This window comes from Neomonachus schauinslandi, chromosome 12 (assembly GCF_002201575.2).
Source record: "Neomonachus schauinslandi chromosome 12, ASM220157v2, whole genome shotgun sequence".
NCBI lineage: Eukaryota > Metazoa > Chordata > Mammalia > Carnivora > Phocidae > Neomonachus > Neomonachus schauinslandi.
In genome coordinates, this window is record NC_058414.1 from 18,682,445 (window position 1) to 18,704,470 (window position 22,026).

At 42.6% G+C, this 22,026-nt stretch overlaps 1 pseudogene; it reads right to left on the minus strand.

Annotated features, from left to right (window-relative positions):
* Positions 1 to 1,660: 1,660 nt before the first annotated feature.
* Positions 1,661 to 3,995, minus strand: LOC110574289 (annotated as a pseudogene).
* Positions 3,996 to 22,026: the final 18,031 nt, after the last annotated feature.

Genomic DNA, 22,026 nt, shown 5'->3' on the forward strand with positions numbered 1-22,026 from the left:
AAATGTAAATTAAAAGCTTTATTGAATAAAACTGTTTCAGACTAAGCAAGACTGTAAGAAAGCAGAGTATTTTACATCTCTAAAAAATATTAGAGCTAAATCTCTAAAAATGCAGTACAAAGGAGTCTATAGCTTAAAATACCTCCTCTCTCCCCCACATACAATTTGGAATATCAATTATGTACAACAAATGTACTCAAGTTTATAATGTTCCAAAACCTTAACTACTAGAAAACCATCTCCCACAAAAAAAGGCCTATAATTGGTTTAATTGCACCCTGGGAATACTGTCTGCCAAAACAATAAGATAAAATAAATAAAATAAGGGGCGCCTGGGTGGCTCAGATGGTTAAGCGGCTGCCTTCGGCTCAGGTCATGATCCTGGAGTCCCGGGATCGAGTCCCGCATCGGGCTCCCTGCTCGGCGGGGAGTCTGCTTCTCCCTCTGACCCTCCTCCCTCTCATGCTCTCTGTCTCTCGTTCTCTCTCTCTCAAATAAATAAATAAAATCTTTTAAATTAAATAAATAAATAAATAAATAAATAAAATAAAATTAAAAAACTAGTGTCCCAGAAAGGGGATATCAGAAGTGAAATATAGGGTTTGGGGGTCTGGGCTCAAGTGGTTTAAGGCAGTTTCTTCTGTTATTCCTCCTTTAAACTCCTCACTTCGCTTTAACATGCAACATGGCAAACAACAATACCAAAGATCTTATAAAAATATTGCCGCTTTCAGTAAATTATGAGCTGCACAAATACCACCAAAGAAGAAAGCAATCCCTTGGGGTGTAGTCAAACTCATTGGCAAACACCAGAGTGGATCTCTCCAAGCACCGAATGTACTCAGAAAGTGTCCTCAAAGAATGGTTGTGTTGTATCTCAATAATCCAGTTGAGGTGGTTTAGACAATGGGATGCAGAGCAATAAATTCCCCACATATACCAGAGTAAGAAAATTAACCTAAAAAATGTTTTAAAGATTAAATACTTGATCTCTTAACAGATGAATACAAAATAATTAAATTGGTATTCATTTAAAAATACACAAACTGGGGCGCCTGGGTGGCTCAGTCGGTTAAGCGGCTGCCTTCGGCTCAGGTCGTGATCCTGGAGTCCTGGGATCGAGCCCCACGTCGGGCTCCCTGCTCGGTGGGGAGTCTGCTTCTCCCTCTCCCTCTGCCTGCCTCTCTGCCTACTTGTGCTCTCTATCTGTCAAATAAATAAATAAAATCTTTAAAAAAAAAATACACAAACTGTACCCTTTATACTAAAGTGCATTCAGTCATAATGTTTAGGTCCCTAAACCCCTTCTGCATGTTCCCTAATTCCATAATTGAATTTTTAGTGTAACAATGTGCTACTAAACATCTATTTTTGTATTGCCTTTTGGGAATACAGCGGAATCTAGACTGTATCAGCTGGCAAAATCCCTCCTCACCAGAAGACCGCAAAGCACCTTATGTATATCATCATGGCTAAAATAGAGGACTGAAGTAATATTATCTCTAGCACTTAGAACTGGTTCACATAAGCTGCAGCATGGGATTGTTGTGAAGCAAGAACTCTTCCAAAATTACTCCCACGCACATTACAGTTTATGCTGATGTCTGTGTACGTGCATCACTGTGAGAAAGGGCAGGGGCTCACTAACACGAACACCGATTTAACGCCGCACACCATGTGCAGTTTGTCGTTCCTCATCCTCATCCTCATCATAGTATCAAGTTCTCTTTATCTGTTCCTCCACAGACAGCTCTTCGACTACTTCTCCCTCCCAGAATCCCACATCCTGGGATTTCTGACTCTTGGTAGTGAATGTTTTGCAAAACTGGACCAATTTGTAGACTTGGGTTCTAGTGGAGAGTGCTGTTTGAGGTTTCTGTCATCTCCATCTAAGTCTGCACCATTTTCTAGAAGATTCTCACTCCCCATCTCAAAACCACGATCTCCCTTTCTTTTCCTCCCTGTCTCCCCTCCTCCGGATTCCTGGTTTTGCCAGGTGGTTTTTCACACACTACCATTCTTTTCAGAGGTATTGGCATTTTCCACTTGTTTCCTTTCTGCTGTCATTCCTCCTGTAAACTCCTCACTCCGCTCTGACATGCTCCAGCCTTTCCTTATGGGGGAGGACAAGATTTTGGGGGCTCTTGACTGAAGCGGTTTGAAATGAAGCTGCTATAGGGAATGGGCGGCCTCTTCCTTTCAGTAAAGAAGATCGTCTTAGCTTTTTCACATCCAGATCTACGTCCTCGGGAGCTTCAGGCTTGCTGATTTCATCCTCAGGAGGCCACTTGGGCTTGGATACTTTGATCCCTTCCTCCAAGGTCCCTCCTGAACTACCAAGTTCGGGGGGGTGGGGGGGGCAGCGACCAGGTGATCCTCAGCTTCTTGCTTTCAGCTGGTTAGTCTTTCTCTGGCTGAGAGGAGGCCTTGGCTTCCATACTTGCGGTCAGCACACCCACCTTAGCAATCTTCTAGCCCTGGGCTCTGAGGAATCTCTCCCTGCATTTGGAAGCTGGGCTAGTCTCTCCGAAGTCCCTTCCTTTTCAGTTTTGCTTGCCCACAGATCCTTGTGTGGTCTATGCCCAAAGCCTTCATCATAGTTGCCTTTAGCTTTGAAGAGTTGGTTGAAGTGAGGCTTGCGGTAGATTCTCCCATGTAAAGACGCATGTGTTCCTAGACTAAGTCTGCTGTTGCAGTGGGGGCAACAGAAGCAGCTGACGTGAACCACCTGCTGGTTGGCCAAGACATGCTCCATCGGGTAGACTGTCTTCTGACCTTGCACACAAGTCTCTCTTGCAGGTGCCTGAAACTTCTTCACTGCTTTGGGAGGAGAGCTCTCAGAGAGGCTGGAGGGTCTGGCATCTGGATTTAGTGGCTTGGGATGGACAGGCTGCTGGACCTCACTTTTGACCTGGAATTCCAGAATCATCCTCAGCAGGGGCGGAATGGACTGCCAGGCTATTCTCAGTGGCAGACACCTTTTCTCCAACCTGATGGGAGATGCAGACTTCAGGATCTGGGGGCATGTTCTCCTTTTGTTCCAATTTATGAGTTTTGATTTCACCACCGTTGGCTCTCAAGTCATTTGTAGAGTTGGCAGAACCGCTCTGTTTGGACACAGCTACCTGGTGCTTGGCCATTCGATCCTTGATGGAGATTTCTGACAGGTGTTGTAAGTCCAGATTTCACCTGCTCTTGCTTTTCTCTGCGTTGAATGTGGAAGAGACAACTGACCTGGGCCTATCTCCACATCATCCAGAGAAGAGCTGTTTTCAGAGATCCTCTTTCCACCTGCCCTGCGGCTGTGGGCCCAAAGAATCTGCTTGGTTGGAGTTAGTTCACGCTCCTCAAACATCATCTTAAGGCTGTTCAGTGGAACATTGTGTTTCTCTATTTTGTTTGCTCCTTCTGTGTTTTCACTGATTTCGGGTGTTCCTACTTCATACCTGGATTCTCCTAGACAAGTTTCCATTTTTTTACTTTCTTTCGCATGGTCTTTAAGATGCTCACTGCCCTCAAGACAGGGATACGGACACTGAGCAAGGGCTTCAGGAGGTCGTCTGAGCCTAGGTCTGGGGTGGACTCGCTCCTCGCGGTCAGCTTCAGCCTCAGAGACAGAGCTTCTCACCTCTTCACCGGGAGGAAGGCTGCCTCCGAGTCTGACCTCAGCGCTGCTGATCACAGGGAGTCTGCGTAAGACTCTGTACCCAGGGCTGGGTTCTCCCACTTCTTCTTTTTTTTTTTTTTTTTTTTAAGATTTTATTTATTTTTTAGAGAGCGGGCGAGAGAGAAACAGCATGAGAGGGGAGAGGGTCAGAGGGAGAAGCAGGCTCCCCGCTGAGCCGGGAGCCCGATGTGGGAATCGATCCCAGGACTCTGGGATCATGAACTGAGCCGAAGGCAGACGCTTAACCGACTGAGCCACCCAGGCGCCCCTCCCACTTCTTCTTTACCACGCTCAGGATCCCCCTCCTGAAGGGCTGGGTGAGATTTTCAGTGTTCTAGAAGAATAAGAAGTAAGGTGCGGGGCGCCTGGGTGGCTCAGTCAGTTAAGCGTCTGCATTCAGCTCAGGTCATGATTCTGGGGTCCTGGGATCGAGCCCCGCATCGGGCTCCTTGATCAGCGGGAAGCCTGCTTCTCCCTCTCCCACTCCCCTGCTTGTGTTCCCTCTCTTGCTGTCTCTCTCTGTCAAATAAATAAAATAAAATCTTAAAAAAAAAAAAAGAAGGTGCTAGTTATAACTTGCCCGTTGAAACATTTAAACATGTTGTTCTTTGTTTTTTTTTGTTTGTTTTTCTTTTTAAGATTTTATTTATTTGGGGCACCTGGGTGGCTCAGATCGTTAAGCGTCTGCCTTCGGCTCAGGTCATGATCCCGGGGTCCTGGGATCGAGTCCCGCATCGGGCTCCCTGCTCCTCGGGAGCCTGCTTCTCCCTCTGCCTCTCTCTCTCTCTCTGTCTCTCATGAATAAATAAATAAAATCTTTTAAAAAAAAAAAAAAAAAAAAAAAAAGATTTTATTTATTTGAGAGAGAGAGAGCAGGAGCAGGTGGGAGAGGGAGAGGCAGACCCCCACTGTGCAGGGAGCCTGACACAGGGCTCGACCCCAGGACCCTGAGATCATGACTTGAGCCGAAGGCAGACGCTTAACCAACGGAGCCAGCCGGCACCCCAAACATGTTCTTTGTAACATGAAAGTTAAAACTCTAAGCTGCTCCTGGTCCCCTGGTGTTTCAGAGAGCTATGAAGTTACAGCCCTGCCACATGGAGAAAGCATCCACCCCGGGAGAGGAATTTTATCTTAATTTAGAAAAGAATAGTAAGCCCATTTATGTTATATTTTTATAGAAACAACTCTATTTTCCAAGACAAAAAAAAAAAGTGAGAAGGATGACACTGTTTTACATTTTGGCAAGTCTCTTTGATGTCTGATCTAATAGAAGATAGATTCTCATATTTGCTTTTGCATTCAGTCTGTTGCAATGTGTTGTTTGTTTAAAGATGACAGAGAAGATCTGGCCTTAAATAGAAATGTAGTTGGAGGGCGCCTGGGTGGCTCAGTTGGTTAAGCGACTGCCTTCAGCTCAGGTCATGATCCTGGGGTCCCTGGATCGAGCCCCGCATCGGGCTTCCTGCTTGGCAGGGAGTCTGCTTCTCCCTCTGACCCTCCCGACCATCCCCCATCTCATGCTCTCTCTCTCTCAAATAAATAAATAAAATCTTTAAAAAAAAAAAAAAAGAAATGTAGTTGGAAAACAGGGATGTCACCTGTTAGAATGTTTAAAATTTGAATATTTAAAGTTAAATGACCATACCAAATGTTACTGAGAATGCAGAGCATCAGAGTTCTCATACTCCTGCTGGAGAGACTGTAAACAGATACAGCCACTCTGGAAAACAATTTTGTGGTTACTTGAAAGTTAAACAGAACCTACCCTATGACCCACTGATCCTATTCCTATGTATTTACCAAAGAGAAATGAAAGCACATGTACATACAAAGTCTTTTTTTTTTTAAGATTTATTTATTTGAGAGAGAGAGAATGAGAGAGAGTACATGAGAGGGGGGAGGGTCAGAGGGAGAAGCAGACTCCCTGCTGAGCAGGGAGCCCGATGCGGGACTCGATCCCGGGACTCCAGGATCATGACCTGAGCCAAAGGCAGTTGCTTAACCAACTGAGCCACCCAGGCGCCCACATACAAAGTCTTTTACACAAATGTTCATAGCAGCCTTATTTGTAAAAGCTAAAAAATGGAAACAACCCAAGCATCCATCTACAAGTGAATGGATGTACAAATTGTGAAATGTCCATGCAATACAATTCTACTCGGCAACAAAAAGGAATGAACTATTGATACATGCAACAACATTATCAGTCTCAAAATAATTATGCTGAGGGAATGAAACCAGACCTAAAAAGAACACATATGATTCCATTTTTTTTTAAGATTTTATTTATTTATTTTTTTTATTTATTTGACAGAGAGATAGAGAGAAAGAGAACAAGTAGGCAGAGAGGCAGGCAGAGGGAGAGGGAGAAGCAGGCTTCCTGCAGAGCAGGGAGCCCGATGCGGGGCTCGATCCCAGGACTCCAGGATCATGACCTGAGCCGAAGGCAGCCTCTTAACCAACTGAGCCACCCAGGCACCCCTGATTCCATTTTTTAAAAAGATTTGTCTATTTATTTGAGAGAGAGCGAGAGAGCAGGGTGGGGAGGCAGAGGGAGAGAGAGTCAAGCGGATTCCGTGCTGAGTGCAAAACCTGACGCAGGCCTCAAGCTCACCATCCTGAGATCACTACCTGAGCTAAAATCAAGAGTCAGATGCTTGACTGAGCCACCCAGGCACCCCTGTATGATTCCATTTTTAAGAAGTTTTAGAAAATGCAGACGAATCTATAGGAAGTAGATCAGTGGTTGCTTGGGGATGGGAGTCTGTGGGGACATTGGAAGGGCAGGATTACCAAGGGGGCATGAGGAAACTCGGGGTGATGGCAATCTTGATTGTGGTGATAATTTCTCAGGTGAATAATATGTCAGAAATTATCTAATTGTACACTTGAACATGTACTTGTATGTCAACTTTACCTTAATAAAGCTGTTCAAAAATAAATGGTATTTTTAAAAAAGAAAAAAAATCAATCAGATATACACAACAGATCTTGTTTAGATCCTGTTTCAAATCATTTGTAAAAAGATGCTTGAGAGGGGTGCCTGGGTGGCTAAGTCAGTTAAGTGTCCAACTCTTGATTTCGGCTCAGGTCATGATCTCAGGATGGTGAGATTGAGCCTGGCATAAGGCTCTATGCTGGGTGTGGAGCCTGCTTGAGATTCTCTCTCTCCCTCTGCCCCTTCCCCCCCTTAAAAAAAAGATGCTTGAGACATTGGAGAACATTTGAATACTGACTAGATATTAGATTATGTTAAGGAATTACTATTTTTTCAGTGTGATAATGGGACTGTTATGTTAAAAAGTGTCTTATCTTTTATAGATACATACTGAAGTATTTATGGATGAAATTATATGATGTCTGGGATTTACTGAGTTGGAGGAAATGATGGGTATGTATGAAACAAAGTTAGCCAAATATTACTAATACTGATTTTATTCACCCTGATTCTCTCTCTCCCTCTCTCTGTCCCTCACCACCGACTTGAGCACGTGCTCTCTTGCTCTCTCTCTGTCAAAAAAAAAATTATATATATATATATGTATATATATATTCTGTCTATATATATATATTTAAATTAAATATATATATATTTAAATTTAAATGACGGTTGAATTTAAATGAAGGTTACATAGAGGCTTGTTATCCCATTCTTTCTATTCGTGTGTATTTTGAGGTTTCCCATAATAAACTTCTGTTGTTGCTCTTGTTTGGTTTTTTAAAAAACGATTATTTTAGTCCTGCTCCGAAACAGTGGAGTGGACTAAGTGGCTTCTAATCTTCTCATCTGAGAAAACATACCTTTTCTATTAAGTGATGATCTCTATCATAAACTATTGCTTCTCACTAGAAGCAAAAAATTGAAGTCTGAAAGACACATGGGGTTTTTTGACCAATTAATCGTAAATCTCTATACTGATATGCTGTTGGAATCATTGCTTAAAAAGTAAAAAGTGAGCCAGTGGCATAGGATAAAAATGCTATTTAAAAATTTCTTTCTTCTTAACTCACCCCGAAATCTCACAGAAATAACCTGTCACTGGAGAGAGGACATATTTCTTATCATTACTTTGAAACTCAAACAAAGCAAATTACGTTTTTATTCTGGCAGAAGGAGAGAAAAGGTGATCTGATCTTTTCTACTAGATACAAGTTTTCTAAGTAAAAAAACACTGAGCCAACTGGAAACTATCTCTAGGGAGCAGGCACTGGATATGTAATTATATCAAAGTATTATTTTCAAAAAGTTAAAAATCTGACTCTTGCAGAAATAAATACAGAGAACAAACTGGTGGTTGCCAGAGGGGAGGGGTGGGGAGGGGATGGGTGAAATGGGCGATGGGGAGTGAGAGGTACAGGCTGCCAGTTATGGAATGAATAAGTTATAGGGATGAAAGTACAGCATGGGGATATAGTGTTGACAGATGGTAGCTACAGCGTAGCATAATGTATAGACTTGTCCAGTCACTATGCAGTACACATTAAACTAATGTAACATTGTGCGTCAACTATACTTAAACAATGTATATATTTATTTATGACATATATATGACTCCTACAAATAGAGAACCAACATAGGGAAAAGGGGCGCCTGGATGGCTCAATCGGTTAAGCGTCTGCCTTTGGCTCAGGTCATGATCTCAGGGTCCTGGGATCGGGCCCTGAGTCAGGCTTCCTGCTCAGCTGGGAGTCTGCTTCTCCCTCTCCCTCTGCTGCTCTCCCTGCTTGTGCTCACTCTCTCTCTCTGTCTCTCAAATAAATAAATAAAATCTTTAAAAAAAATTAATGAGTCTGAACAGAGGGAAAAGGTTTTTGTCCACTCATCAGGGAGGGAGCAAACAGAATGATAAGGCTAGTTTGAAGGGTATTTGAGGAACTGGGTATTGATAGGCCTTTCGATAAGGAAATTTAAATTAAGTAAGATTGTTCACCAAAAAAAAATAATAATAATAATAATAAGATTGTTCACATCTCACCTGGATGAAATGCCAGAGAATTATGCTGTGTGAAGAAAAATCCCAAAAGGTTATATAGTATATGATTCTTTTCTATAATCTTTTTTTTTTTTTAAAGATTTTATTTATTTTTGACAGAGAGAGAGAGTGTACAAGCAGGGGAAGCAGCAGGAAGAAGGAGAGGGAGAAGCAGGCTCCCCGCTGAGCAGGGAGCCCGATGCGAGGCTCGACCCCAGGACCCTGGGATCACGACCTGAGCCGAAGGCAGACGCTTAACTGTCTGAGCCACCCAGGCGCTCCATCTTTTCTATAATCTTGAAATGGCAAAACAGAAATGAAGAACAGATTAATAGTTGCCAGGGATTAAGAAGGAGGTGGTGGTCTTGAGGGAAATGGGTGTGGCTACAACATGGCTGCTTGCGGGATCTTTGAGGTGATGGAGCTGCTGTGTCTTGACTCTATCAGGCAGTATGCTTGCTGTGATACTGTACTGTAGTCCTGCAAGATGTTACCTTCGCAGAAACCGAGTAACGGGTACATACCATCTCTCTGTATTATTTCTTACAAAGGAACGTAAATCTACAACAATCTCAAATTTTAAAATTTAAATTTTTAAAAAGATTTATTTATTTACTTATTTGAGAGAGTGAGAGAGCACGCAGAGGGAGAGAAAGAATCTCTAGCAGACTCCCTGCTGAGTGGGAAGCCTGACGTGGGGCTCGATCCCACATCCCTGAGATCATGACCTGAGCCGGAATCAAGAGTCAGATGCTCAACCGACTGAGCCACCCAGGTGTCCCTAAAGTTTAATTTTTTTAAAGGGATTGCTCTGTTAGATACAAAACTGGTTAATATCCTATGACAATAAAACCATAAACTTTTTTTCCCCATAACCTTTCGAGTTATATTTCTACCAGACAGATTAATTTTACCTTTACTGGTATAAGTTAACATGTAAATTCATAAAATCTTAGACTTTTGATCAATAGTGAATAGTGAAACAAACAAAGGGACTTCTCCTAGAATCAGCAAACTGTCAGCAGGCCAAATTTAGCCACTAGCCAGTTTTGGCCTAGCCCCTGAGTTAAGAATGGCTTTTATATTTTTCAAGGATTGTAAAAAAAAAACCTGAATATTGACTTATCTGATTCTTTTTTCAGAAAAAGTTTGCTGACCCCTAGATTCTAGATAATTAAACAATACTTTGGTGGGCATGTTAAATAACGCTTTAATGTGATCCTGAAAAGATATGCTACCCTCTTTTTGCCTTATTTGTGTTTGGATGGTATTTTTAAGCAATCAGAGCTAGGGGCGCCTGGGTGGCTCAGTTGCTGTGTTGAGCTTAGGTCATGATCCCAGTACTGGGATCGAGACCCATATCAGGCTCCCTGCTCAGCGGGGAGTCTGCTTCTCCCTCTCCTCCCTGCTTCTGCTCTTTCTCAAATAAATAAATAAAATCTTTAAATAAACAATTAGAACTAAAAGTATAATGAACCAATTTGCATTCCTTCCTCCCTAGCCACCAGATTACTAAAAAACTCTCATGCCATGTTCTTTAAGTAATTCCTCATGTATTCCCTCATCTGAATAATATTGGTCTTCATGCAGCTTCTTAAATCAGAACTCATTGTAGAATATGGTCCTATTACATCACAGCTTGCCAAAAATCAAGGGGTGACCCACCTTTCTCTCTCTCTCTCTTTCTTTCTTTTCCTTTTCTTTTTTTTTTAAGATTTTATTTATTATTTATTTGACAGAGAGAGACACAGTGAGAGAGAGAGCACAAGCAGGGGGAGCGGCAGGCAGAGGGAGAAGCAGGCTTCCGGCCGAGCAGGGAGCCCGATGCAGGGCTCGATCCCAGGACCCTGGATCATGACCTGAGCTGAAGGCAGTTGCTTAACGACTGAGCCACCCAGGCGCCCCTAATTCTATATTTTTAAATTAAACTTTTTTTATTTTGAGCTAATTATAAATTTACGTGTTGCTGTGAAATAATACAGAGAGATCCATACTCCCTTTACCTGTTATGCTTATATTATAATATCATGATCAGGATCTTAACATTGATATAGCCAAATGCAGAACATTTCCATCAACACAAGGTTCCCTGTTTTTTTTTCTCATCTTAATAAGTGTCCTCTTTATTTCCCATCACCTATTTCACCCATTCCTCCCATTCATCTCCCCTTTGATAACCATTAGTTTGTTCTCTATAGTTAAGAGTCTGATCCTTGGTTCATCTCTCTCTGTTTGTTTTTGTTTGTTTGTTTGTTTGTTTTTAAAGATTTTATTTATTTATTTGACAGAGACAGAGATAGCGAGAGAGGGAATACAAGCAGGGGGAGTGGGAGAGGGAGGGCAGGCTTCCCGCCGAGGAGGGAGCCTGATGTGGGGCTCGATCCCAGGACCCTGGGATCACGACCTGAGCTGAAGGCAGACGCTTAACGACTGAGCCACCCAGGCGCCCTGTTTGTTTGTTTTTGCTTGTTTGTTTTGTTTCTTAAATTCCACATATGAGTGAAATCATATGAATACCACATCTTCCTTATCTGTTCATCTATCAGCGGACACTTAGGTTGCTTCCATATCTTGGCTGTTGTAAATAATGCTGCCATAAAGATGCTCAACATCACTAATCATCAGGGAAAAGCAAATTGGAACCACCATGGGGTGACCCACCTTTGATGACATAATATTTTTGTAGCCATAATTTTTATAGTCATTGTAATTTTTAAATGTTCACAACATTTACCCCAAACTGTTAGCTAAATGCTTCTTCAGTTAAAGAAGAGCAGATGATTTTCAGATATTTTATGTAATATTACCATCATTAAAGTAATTAAACACGGAGCCCATTAGACTGAGGTGGCTCTAACATCTTGATAGTCTACATAAGCAAATGGAAACTTAAGCCAGAGTCAAGCCCTGTAAATGCCTCAGGGTTAAGAAATCGAAACCTAAGAACAACTAATCACAAATCCCAGTAGTTTTTCCCAAATAAGGCTACTCTAAGCTATAGCCAATCAAATAATTTCCTTGCTTTGCTTTAGCATGCTCTGTAAAAGCCTTTCCCCTTTCATGGGGCGCCTGGGTGGCACTGTTGGTTGGGCATCTGCCTTTGGCTCAGGTCATGATCCTGGAGTCCAGGATCAGGCTCTCTGCCCAGTGCGGAGTCTGCTTCTCCCTCTCCCTCTGTCCCTCCCTCTGCTCATGTTCTCTTTCTCTCTCGCTCACTTGCTCATACTCTCTCTCAAATAAATAAAATCTTTAATTAAAAAAAAAAAGCTTTTCCCCTTTCAATGCAGTGCTCTTAACCATTCTTCATTTGGCCCTGCCCAATCAAATTGATATTGGCTCATATAAACTCTTCAAAATCTTCATGTACCTCAGTTTATCTTTTAACATCATTTATTGAAATATTCTCAATTTGTAGGGGTTTTTCATGAATGTGAATAATAAGCTAAACCTCATTCCTGGTTAAAATGTTTTATGCCTCTAAGATTTATATATGTATATATGCATTATTTATTATATATGCCTATATATACATATGTATTACACATTATAAAATATATATGTCTCTAAGAATTATAAAAGCTTCTATTTCAAATCAAAGACCACTATAGGGTATGTCAAAAACTCAAGAGATCATTTTTATTTTCTCTCTATATATAATTATTTCAATAGAAGATAATTCATATTTTATCAATCTGAGCTTGCTATTATTTCTTCTTTGCATCTGCTTTTCTTTTTGCTTAAGTACATCATTTCATAATTCTTTCTTTTTTTTTTTAAGTAGGCTCCACGCCCAGTGTGGGTCTTGAACTCACAACCCTGAGATCAAGAGTTAGATGCTGTACGAACTGAGCCACACAGCACCCCTCATAATTATTTCAATGACAGTTTTAGAAGGAGAAAAATCTTGTAAATTGAAAGGGTTCGCTTAGGGATAAAAAAACAGAAGTGCTACTTTATACACAGGCACAGTTATGGAGCATATTACTAGTAGAGATAGTATAACTATCAAAATTCCATATAAATTTATGAAGAACTCAGGGAAATTAATTAATAAGAGATCCCAGGGGCACGTGGCTGGCTCAGTCAAGGGAGCATGTGACTCTCCATCTCCTGGCTGTCAGCTTACAACCATTTACAGGAACTCATCTGAATTCACTTACTTTTTTTGATAAAATGCTTAAGCTTAACTGCACACACACACAGATCATCAGAGATTGGGCACTTTTTCTTAAAAAACTGTTTGTTTGTTTTAATTTTAATTCCAGTATAGTTAACATAACAGTGCTAAAAACCTGCAGTGCTAAAAACCTGCTTTGAACAAATAATTTAATATCTTCAAATCTCCCATATAAAAATAGGGGAAAAAAAAGAGTCTCTGTTTTGGGCTATCATAGTGATGAAATGTGTTTAAATGCTTTTTTTCATTCAAACAAATGACACTTAGATGTGATGTATTCTAAACAATGAAGTCATCTAAACACTTTGGTGGTTTTGAAATACCCTAAGCAAAAAAAAGAAAAGTAATAGGTAAAATTTCTTATCAGTTGCAGAGTGCTTCTACTCAAATTTATGAATAAGAAACATTAAATTAAGTCAACACACAAACAAAAAATTAAATCAACACATATTCAGCATAAAAGAGAATATTCTCTTTTATGGACTCTCCCTAAGATGCAGAAATTTAAGTCTTTATATGATATGTATTCTTTAGAAGACCTTCCCCATCTCCTACACTGTTTAGAAAACAAATATTTACTAAAGCCTCAGAGTTGCAGAGTCAAACCAACATACTGAAATACACAACAAAGAATAGATTTAAAAAGTAGATTTTTGCTTTGATTGTCAAAGAGTGGACAAATAGAAATAGGATAAAGAAAGAAAATATCTAGGGGCTCTTGGGCAGCTCAGTCGGTTAAGCATCTGCCTTCAGCTCAGGTCATGGTCCCAAGGTCCTGCTCAGCGGGGAGCCTGCTTCTCTCTCTCTCCCTCTCTCTCTCTGCTCCTTCCCCAGCTCATGCTCTCTCTCTTGCACTCTCTCTGAAATAAATAAGTAAAATCTTTAATAATAATAATAATAATAATAATAATAACTGCTCAGAATGTGACCCAGAATTAAGAGTTGTGCTAGTAGATTGCTGAAAGACAAAACTGAACCACAGCGCCTGAATTTGTCTTTCCCGGCCCTGCCCTCCGATCTTTTTCTCAAAGACCCAAAAGACCTCTCCAGACATGGGGCCCTTTATTAGTTCCCTGCTGCGGCTGTAGCTATAACAAACTGGCTTAAACCGACAGAAATAGTGGGGCGCCCGGCTGGCTCAGTCGGAAGAGCATGCCACTCTTGACCTCAGGGTTGTGGCTTCAAGCCCCACATTGGGCGTAGCTTACTTTAAAACAAACAAATGAACATAATGTATTCCCTCACAGGTCTGGAGGCTAGAAGTGGGAAATCCAGGCGTTGGTAGGGCCGTGCTCCCTGTGTAGGTGCTAGGGAAGAATCCTTCCTTGTTTCTTCCTAGCTTCTGGTGGCTGCCCTCACCCTTGGTATTCCTTGCCTTGTAGATGCACTGCCTCAACCCCTGCCTCCGAGGTCATGTGGCCTTCTCCCCTCTGTCTCTGTGTCTTCTGTGTCTTTGTATCCAAAGATTTCTCTCTTCTTATAAGGACACCAGTCATTGGATTAGGAGCCATCCTAATCTAGTATGACCCCATCTTAACTTGATGACATCTCCAAAGACTATTACCAAGTAAGGTCACATTCACAGGTATGGGGGTGAAGAGTGGGTATGTTCAGACTTCAAAATATCTTTTAGGGGACCCAATTCAACTTACCCTAGGGGCCCCTCCTGGGCTGTTCTCTTAGGCAATACCCTGTGCACTAACTGCACCTAGTGGTCTAAAGTGGAGTGTAGGCTACTTGGGATGTTGGAATAAGTAGTATATCATGTATTTATGTTTATTTTTGTGTAAATGTCAAATTAAGCTCAATTAGTATTTAGTATGTGGATTTTTTACTCTGGCACCTGTCATTCATACATCAGTTATTCAGTATCAAATATGTTATTCTTAGGAAGACTTGGAGTTCCTGACATGGAGGCATCATCACACTTTAGAATAATGAGCCAATTGCAGATTACACAAGCCTAATTACTAGATTTATAGGTTGTATTATCTAGTTTAACGAAACCAACACTCACAAAATTAATCTATGGCTTTAAAAAGATTCTCCCAAGAGAGGCGCCTGGCTGAGTCAGTCAGTGGAGTATGCAACGCTTGATCTCTGGGTCGTGAGTTCAAGCCCCACATTGGGCGTGGAGCCTACTTAAAAAAAAAAAAAAAAAAAGGCTCCCGCAGAGCAGGGATTCTCAAAGTGTGATCTGGGGACCCACAGGAGATCTGTGAGCCCCAAATACATAGCACTAAGACATTATGGGCCTGTTTCCACTCTCAAACTCTCCTGAGTATGCAGTGAGGTTTTCTAGAGGCTCCATGACATGGATGACGTCATAATTCTGCTACAAATGGAATGTGTGCTTAGGAATTCGTGTTTTTCAATTTTTCTCTGTTTTAATTTCCAGTATGATAAATGTCAATAGATATATAACCACACCAAAAAACATCTCTTTGAGGTCTATAATTTTTAATGTAGAAAGAGATTCCAAGACCAAAAAAATTGAGAAATCACAGATTGAAGATAACATTAACATTGTGGGCACGAGCTAACAACAAGGAAGTGACATACAATGACAGACACATAGGAAGCTACTTTACAAGATAAAAACAATGATGATCTAATCAGATCTGACAAGAATTGGGCCAGATATAGAAAATTATGAGGACTATTTTATTTATTTATTTATTTTTTAAGATTTTATTTATTTATTTGAGAGCGAGAATGAGAGATAGAGAGAGAGCATGAGAGGGGGAGAGTCAGAGGGAGAAGCAGACTCCCTGCCGAGCAGGGAGCCCGATGCGGGACTCGATCCCGGGACTCCAGGATCATGACCTGAGCCGAAGGCAATCGCTCAACCAACTGAGCCACCCAGGCGCCCCATGAGGACTATTTTAAATAAGGATTTCTATCCCTTATCATTATTAATAAACTTTGCACTAAGTGTTTATTATATATCAAATCTTTATGAAATATATTTTTGGTTTTGATAGCCATTAAAATCAAGTGCCACAATAACCTGAACTTAGAAGTGTTTTTATGAATTGCTGTCTCACACAGGGTCAAACCAAGATTTTAAAAAATTTTAAAGGACCATAATTAGTCATTTTGCTCTCACTACAAAGTTAATACTGACAATATTTTTAGTAAGAATAAAAAGTCTTGATTTTGTGAATAATAGGATTATTTTGAAAATTATCTTACCATTATTTTGTCCTTCTAAAATGTTTTTGTTTTTTGTTTTTATTTATTTATTTGACAGAGAGAGACACAATGAGAGCAGGAACACAAGCAGGGGGAGTGGGAGAAGGAGAAGCAGGCTTCCCGCTGAGCAGGCAGCCCGATGCGGGGCTCGATCCCAGGACCCTGGTATCATGACCCGAGCCGAAGGCAGACGCTTAACGACTGAGCCACCCAGGCACCCCACATTTACATTTTTTTTAAAAAAATCATAATTTTATGTAGTTGAGAAAAACCGTTTAGTAGATGGCTTTATTCCAAAATGAAGAAGTGAAGGAGCACATTCATGGTCCATGTAGGGTCTGAGACATAATACTAAACAAGAGCCCCAGAAGGCCGCTGAAGCTAATGGAAACCAGCTAATCCTCTGTCCAAGGTGCTGCAAGTGACAGGGGCTCCCAAATTGCATTTAGAACTTAACACGCAGGATGATATTCTAATTGTAGCTTGTCATTACAGAACTACCTATTTGTACTTTTTAGAAGATACTGATTGATTTTTCAGACCTTGTCCCACTGAAAATGTTATAGGAAGCATTTTGTTGTTACTGTTTTATGTATCTCGGCATAACTCACCTTCTGGACACGTCCAGCACCACTATCTGCTCTAAATTGATTTTAACGCTTGCCAGGAACTATTAGCAGATACGTTTGCTGTCATGATATTCAGTTTATTTGTTTTCAGACAGTTTAGATGCCTTGTTTCTAGTGGTGCTATATGTGCATGTATATAAATATGTGACTGTCAACTCAATTTTCTCCTTGAAACTTTGGATTGGGTTATAGGAGTTTTGATTCCTTCCAGAAATTTTTGCTGCAACAGGAGAGTCTGCCTATTGTTGTGGCTATCATGAGAACTTTTGCTCTTCGTTTTTTCTCTTTTGGTTTTAGGTTTAATGGTCTCTAGTTCTTTTACATATAGGGAGACGGCATTGGGTAATGTCTTATGACTTATGAAATAATGTTATTTTTTAAAGATTTTATTTATTTAGTTGACAGAGAGAGAGAGAGTGAGCACAAGCAGGGGGAGCAGGAGAGAGAAAAGCAGGCTCCCCACTGAGCAGGGAGCCCGATGCAGGGCTCGATCCCAGGACCCTGGGATCATGACCTCAGCCGAAGGCAGGCGCTTAACCGACTGAGCCACCCAGGTGCCCCAATAATTTTTTTTAAAGATATATTTATTTATTTGAGGGGGGGAGGAGCAGAGGGAGAGGGAGAGAGAGTCTCAGGCAGACTCTGCAGTGAGTACGGAGTCTGATGCAGGGCTCAGTCTCACGACCCTGAGATCACAACCTGAGCCGAAACCAAGAGTTGGGACACTCAACCTACTGCACCACCCAGGAGCCCCAAAATAATGTTTTATTTTTAAAGAGGAGGAACCAAAGTGGAAAAAAAGTATATGCTGGGTCAAAAGATTGTGTGTGTCCTAGCTCTCCTACCTACTGCAAAAATGGGACCTCTGGAGTGTTTTCCAATGCCAACAACCAATTCTCTGATTCTCAGGACACCCACTGGGTGTTCAACAATTCACTTCAGTTCAGACGCTAACTACCTGGGGTTAGCGCAGACCCAACAAAAATGCCCCCCTTCCGTCTTTAGGACCAGTTGCAAGTCTTAGAGACATCACCCGTGCTTCTGAGTGACTGGCCATAAAGCAGGGGTCGCTACAACCCCCTTCTCAGGTTCAATAATTTGCTAGAATGGCTCGGAGAACTCAGGAGGGCATTTTACTGGTTTATTATTAAGGATACAACTCAGGAGCAGCCAAACAGAAGTGAGGCATAGGGCAAGGTTCGGGTGGTGGGGTGCACAGAACTTCCATACTCTCTCTGGTCATACCACCCTCCCAGCACCTTGATGCTTCACCAGCTTGGAAGTTCAGATTGTGTTCAAGACTTTCTATCTTCAAGAGCTCAATCTTCAGCAATCCTTCCCTCCAAGGAGGTCAGGGGTAGGGCTGAATCTTTTTTTTTTTTTTTTAAGATTTTATTTATTTATTTGACAGAGACAGAGAGGAGAGACAGAGACAGAGACAGAGAGGGAACACAAGCAGGAGGAGTGGGAGAGGGAGAAGCAGGCTTCCCATTGAGCAGGGAGCCTGATGTGGGGCTCGATCCCAGGACCCATGGAACCATGACCTGACCTGAAGGCAGACGCTTAACGACTGAGCCACCCAGGCACACCCCCGGGCTGAAACTTTCAACCCTCTCATCACTTGGTCTTTCTGGTGACCAGCCAGGAATGGGAAAGGAGAATGAAAGAGTGAGACCTGAAGAAATGTCTGAGGAGTCAGAAATAGGAGGTACTTACATCACCTTGCACGATGACAACAGAACATGTTGGCTTCCTCTCTGGTGACAAATAGTACATGAGAAGAGACATCCATTTGCTGTATGTCACTGGCTATAATGAGTCACAGAAACATGCCTTACATACTCAGAGATTGAAAAATACCATTGTATGTATGTATGTATGTATGTATTTTAGAGAGAGAGAGAGAGAGAGCACGCCCAGGGGGTGGGGGGGAGGGGCAGAGGGAGAGGGAGAGAGAGAGAATCTTAAGCAGGTTCCATGCCCAGCATGGAGTCCGATGTCAATCTCACAACCCTGAGATCACAACCTGAGTCGGGTGCTTAACCGACTGAGCCACCCAGGTGCCCCCCAAAATGCCATTGTCTTTTTTTTAAGCTTTTATTTTTTTAAAAGATTTTATTTATTCATTTGAGAGAGAAAGAGACAGAACGAGCACAAGCAGGGGGAGGGGCAAAAGGAGAGGGAGAAGCAGACTCCCCACTGAGCAGGGAGCCCAATGCGGGGCTCGATCCCAGGACCTGGGATCATGACCTGAGCCGAAGCAGACACTGGACTGACTGAGCTGCCCAGGCACCCCTGTATGACTGTCTTTAATTCCTAGTTAGGTATATCTGCTTCCTCACCAGTTTGTCAAATGAAAAATCCCTGCTTTATGGATTGTTTTGACTGTTCTATTAATAGAACCTCAATAAGGTTATATTACTTGTAAAGTCAGAAGAATATCACTCTAACAATCCTATATTATATGAAAATAGATCTATGCCATTGGAAATTGTGTTGTTCTAGAACACATAAAGATGATTTGGTAGGGGTGCCTGGCTGGCTCAGTCGGTGGAACATGTGACTCTTGATCTCAGGGTTGTGAGCTCCAGCCCCACGTTGGGTGTAGGGATTACTTCTAAAAAAGTTATTTTGGGGCGCCTGGGTGGCTCAGTCATTATGCGTCTGCCTTCGGCTCAGGTCATGATCCCAGGGTCCTGGGATCGAGCCCCACATTGGGCTCTCTGCTCGGCGGGAAGCCTGCTTCTCCCTCTCCCACTCCCCCTTGCTTGTGTTCTCTCTCTCGCTGTCTCTCTATCAAAAAATAAAATCTTTAAAAAATTTTTTTAAAAATTTATTTTATAAGCAGATGTGTATGTTGCCTTCACTCCTTCTCCTCCTTTCCCTTGCCTTGATGTTTGTTGAGCAGGTTGAAGTGCTAGATAGTGGACAGCTTCCTGTACCAACATCTTCTAGCAAGCTGCTACTTTTTCTCCATGATCAGTTGAAGTCAGGAGCCCTGCGTTCCCAGCAGGTGCTAGAAATATTGGTTCTTCAGAGTTTGGCTTGTAAAGGTTTCAGGTGGGGTCTGCAGATGTGGGTTGTTTGCCTCGGGACTTGTATAGGTGATTCTTAAGATATTGAGGAGGAGGGGCGCCTGGGTGGCTCAGTCGGTAAGCGTCTGCCTTCAGCTCAGGTAATGATCCCAGTAGTCCTGGGATCGAGCCCCGCATTGGGCTCAGTGGGAGGCCCGCTTCTCCCTCTCCCGCTCCTCCTGCTTGGGTTCCCTCTCTCGCTGTGTCTCTCTGTCAAATAAATAAATAAATCTTAAAAAAAAAAAAAAAAGACATTGAGGAGGTTTGAGGGGAACACCCTGAAGTCTGTGTCGCTCTAAGAATAAATCTCCAGGGGATTCAATTCAATTTGGAATCTCCATTAAAGATTTTTGAGAAAGGGGGCGCCTGGCTGGTTCAGTCGGTGAAGCATATGACTCTCGATCTCAGGGTTGTGAGGTCAAGCAGCACGTTGGGTATAGAGCTTACTTTAAAAAAAAAAGTTTCTTTCTTTTTAACAAAAATTTTATTTATTTATTTTACAGAGAGAGAAAGAAAGAGAGAGAGGGAGGAAGGGAGAGAACCAGCAGGGGGAGAGGGAGAAGCAGGGAGCCCAATGCGGGGCTCCATCCGGGACCAAGGATCATGAGCCGAAGGCACACACTTAACTGACTGAGCCATCCAGGTGTCCCCCAAGAAAAGATCCTTGAGAGAGGGTTTAAGCAGTGAGACTGATGTGCCAGACACAGGGCTGCCCCAGCCTATAAGCAGTCTGCCTGCCACTGTTGCGTTGGGTCTGCTCCTCTATCAATTCATTTAAGCAGACTGTGAGGAGTAAAATGGGTCTTGCGGGGCAATAGAAGCAGCCTGTGGAAAGCAAGGCCTGTTTATCTACAGCTGCCCAGGGGAACGAGTTCTCAGGTTACTGAGTATGCCCTAGGGTAGGACTGACCTCAATTTACATTACTGTTTCACATTAGTCCAACTGTACAAAGGGACAGACTTAAACTTCTTTTTATTCTTATTACTGATTCAACACCACCTACTATGTGCCAGGCACTCCCAGAGAACTTAAGGACGTACAGTCCCTCTTTAAGCAAGAGTCTAGTTTTCTTTAGCATTGCAGCGTAAAAATCCTGACGTAGAGAGTACTTTACAATACTGTGGCACTTACTGACTTTTAAAAGTCCTGAGAATCAGGTGTGAGAGCCGGGGAATACTGCGGCAACCATTTGGGAAAATATGTTGGTGGTATCTGCTAAAAGTAAACACACACGTACATACCCTATGACTAGCAATTCCATTTTCTAGGTATAAACACATATTCACCGAAAGACAGGGACGAGAACATTCATAGCACTGCTACTCAGTAGTCCGAACTGGAGACATCGGAACCACCCGCTACTGGTCGAATCATGAGTCCCGCAGAGTCTAGAGAGAAAGCAGAAATTACTTTTTGTTGCAATTAGATCAGCTACTTTAACCAAAAAGTGAATACGAGGCATCGTTCGGTTGAGCAGGTACTGGAGAACTAAAAAAGGATAAAGGGGACACTGTGGTGACACGATAATAATGCGGGAAGCAGCACCCATCTCTAGGGCTGGGGAACCAAGTGCAGAGCTGGGGAATTCCACCTCAGAAGCTCAGAGGAGGGAGCTGGGACCCAGAGGTCTGAGGACGGGGTACTGCCTGGCGTTGACTGTCGTTCTAAGGGGACACCATGAGGCTGGTTTGAGGGGCACTATAAAACTTGAGCCTGGAACCCACTGCTGTTGTGACAGGTGACAGGACCCGCCCGCCAACAGGAAGGGGTAAGCGCTGTCTCCCTTTTCCAGCCACCAGGCTCCTTCTAGCGCCCCCAGCTGGCAGAACTAATTGTAGTCTGTTGGGGGAGTCACAGATGCCTCATTACAAAGCTGAGAGTAGAAGGGCAAGTTTGGGGTTAAGACACAGGACCACTTTTTTTGTTTTGCTTTTCTTTTTTAAGATTTTATTTGAGAGAGAGAGAGAGAGAGCGCGCGCGAGCACGTGAGGGGGAGGAGCAGAGAGAGAGGGAGAAGCTGACTTCTCACTGAGCAGGGAGCCCAAAGCGGAGCTTGATCCTAGGACCCTGGGATAATGACGTGAGCTGAAGGTAGACGCTTAACCAACTGAATCACCCAGGTGCCCCTTGTTTTGCTTTTTTTTTGAGAAAGAGAGTGCAGTGGGGAGGGGAAAGGGAGAGGGAGAGAGAATCTTAAGCGGACTCCACGCGCAGTGTGGAGCTTGAGGTGGGGCTCAATCTCACCACCCTGAGATCATGACCTGAGCCATTATCAAGAGTAGGAGGCTTAACTGACTGAGCCACCCA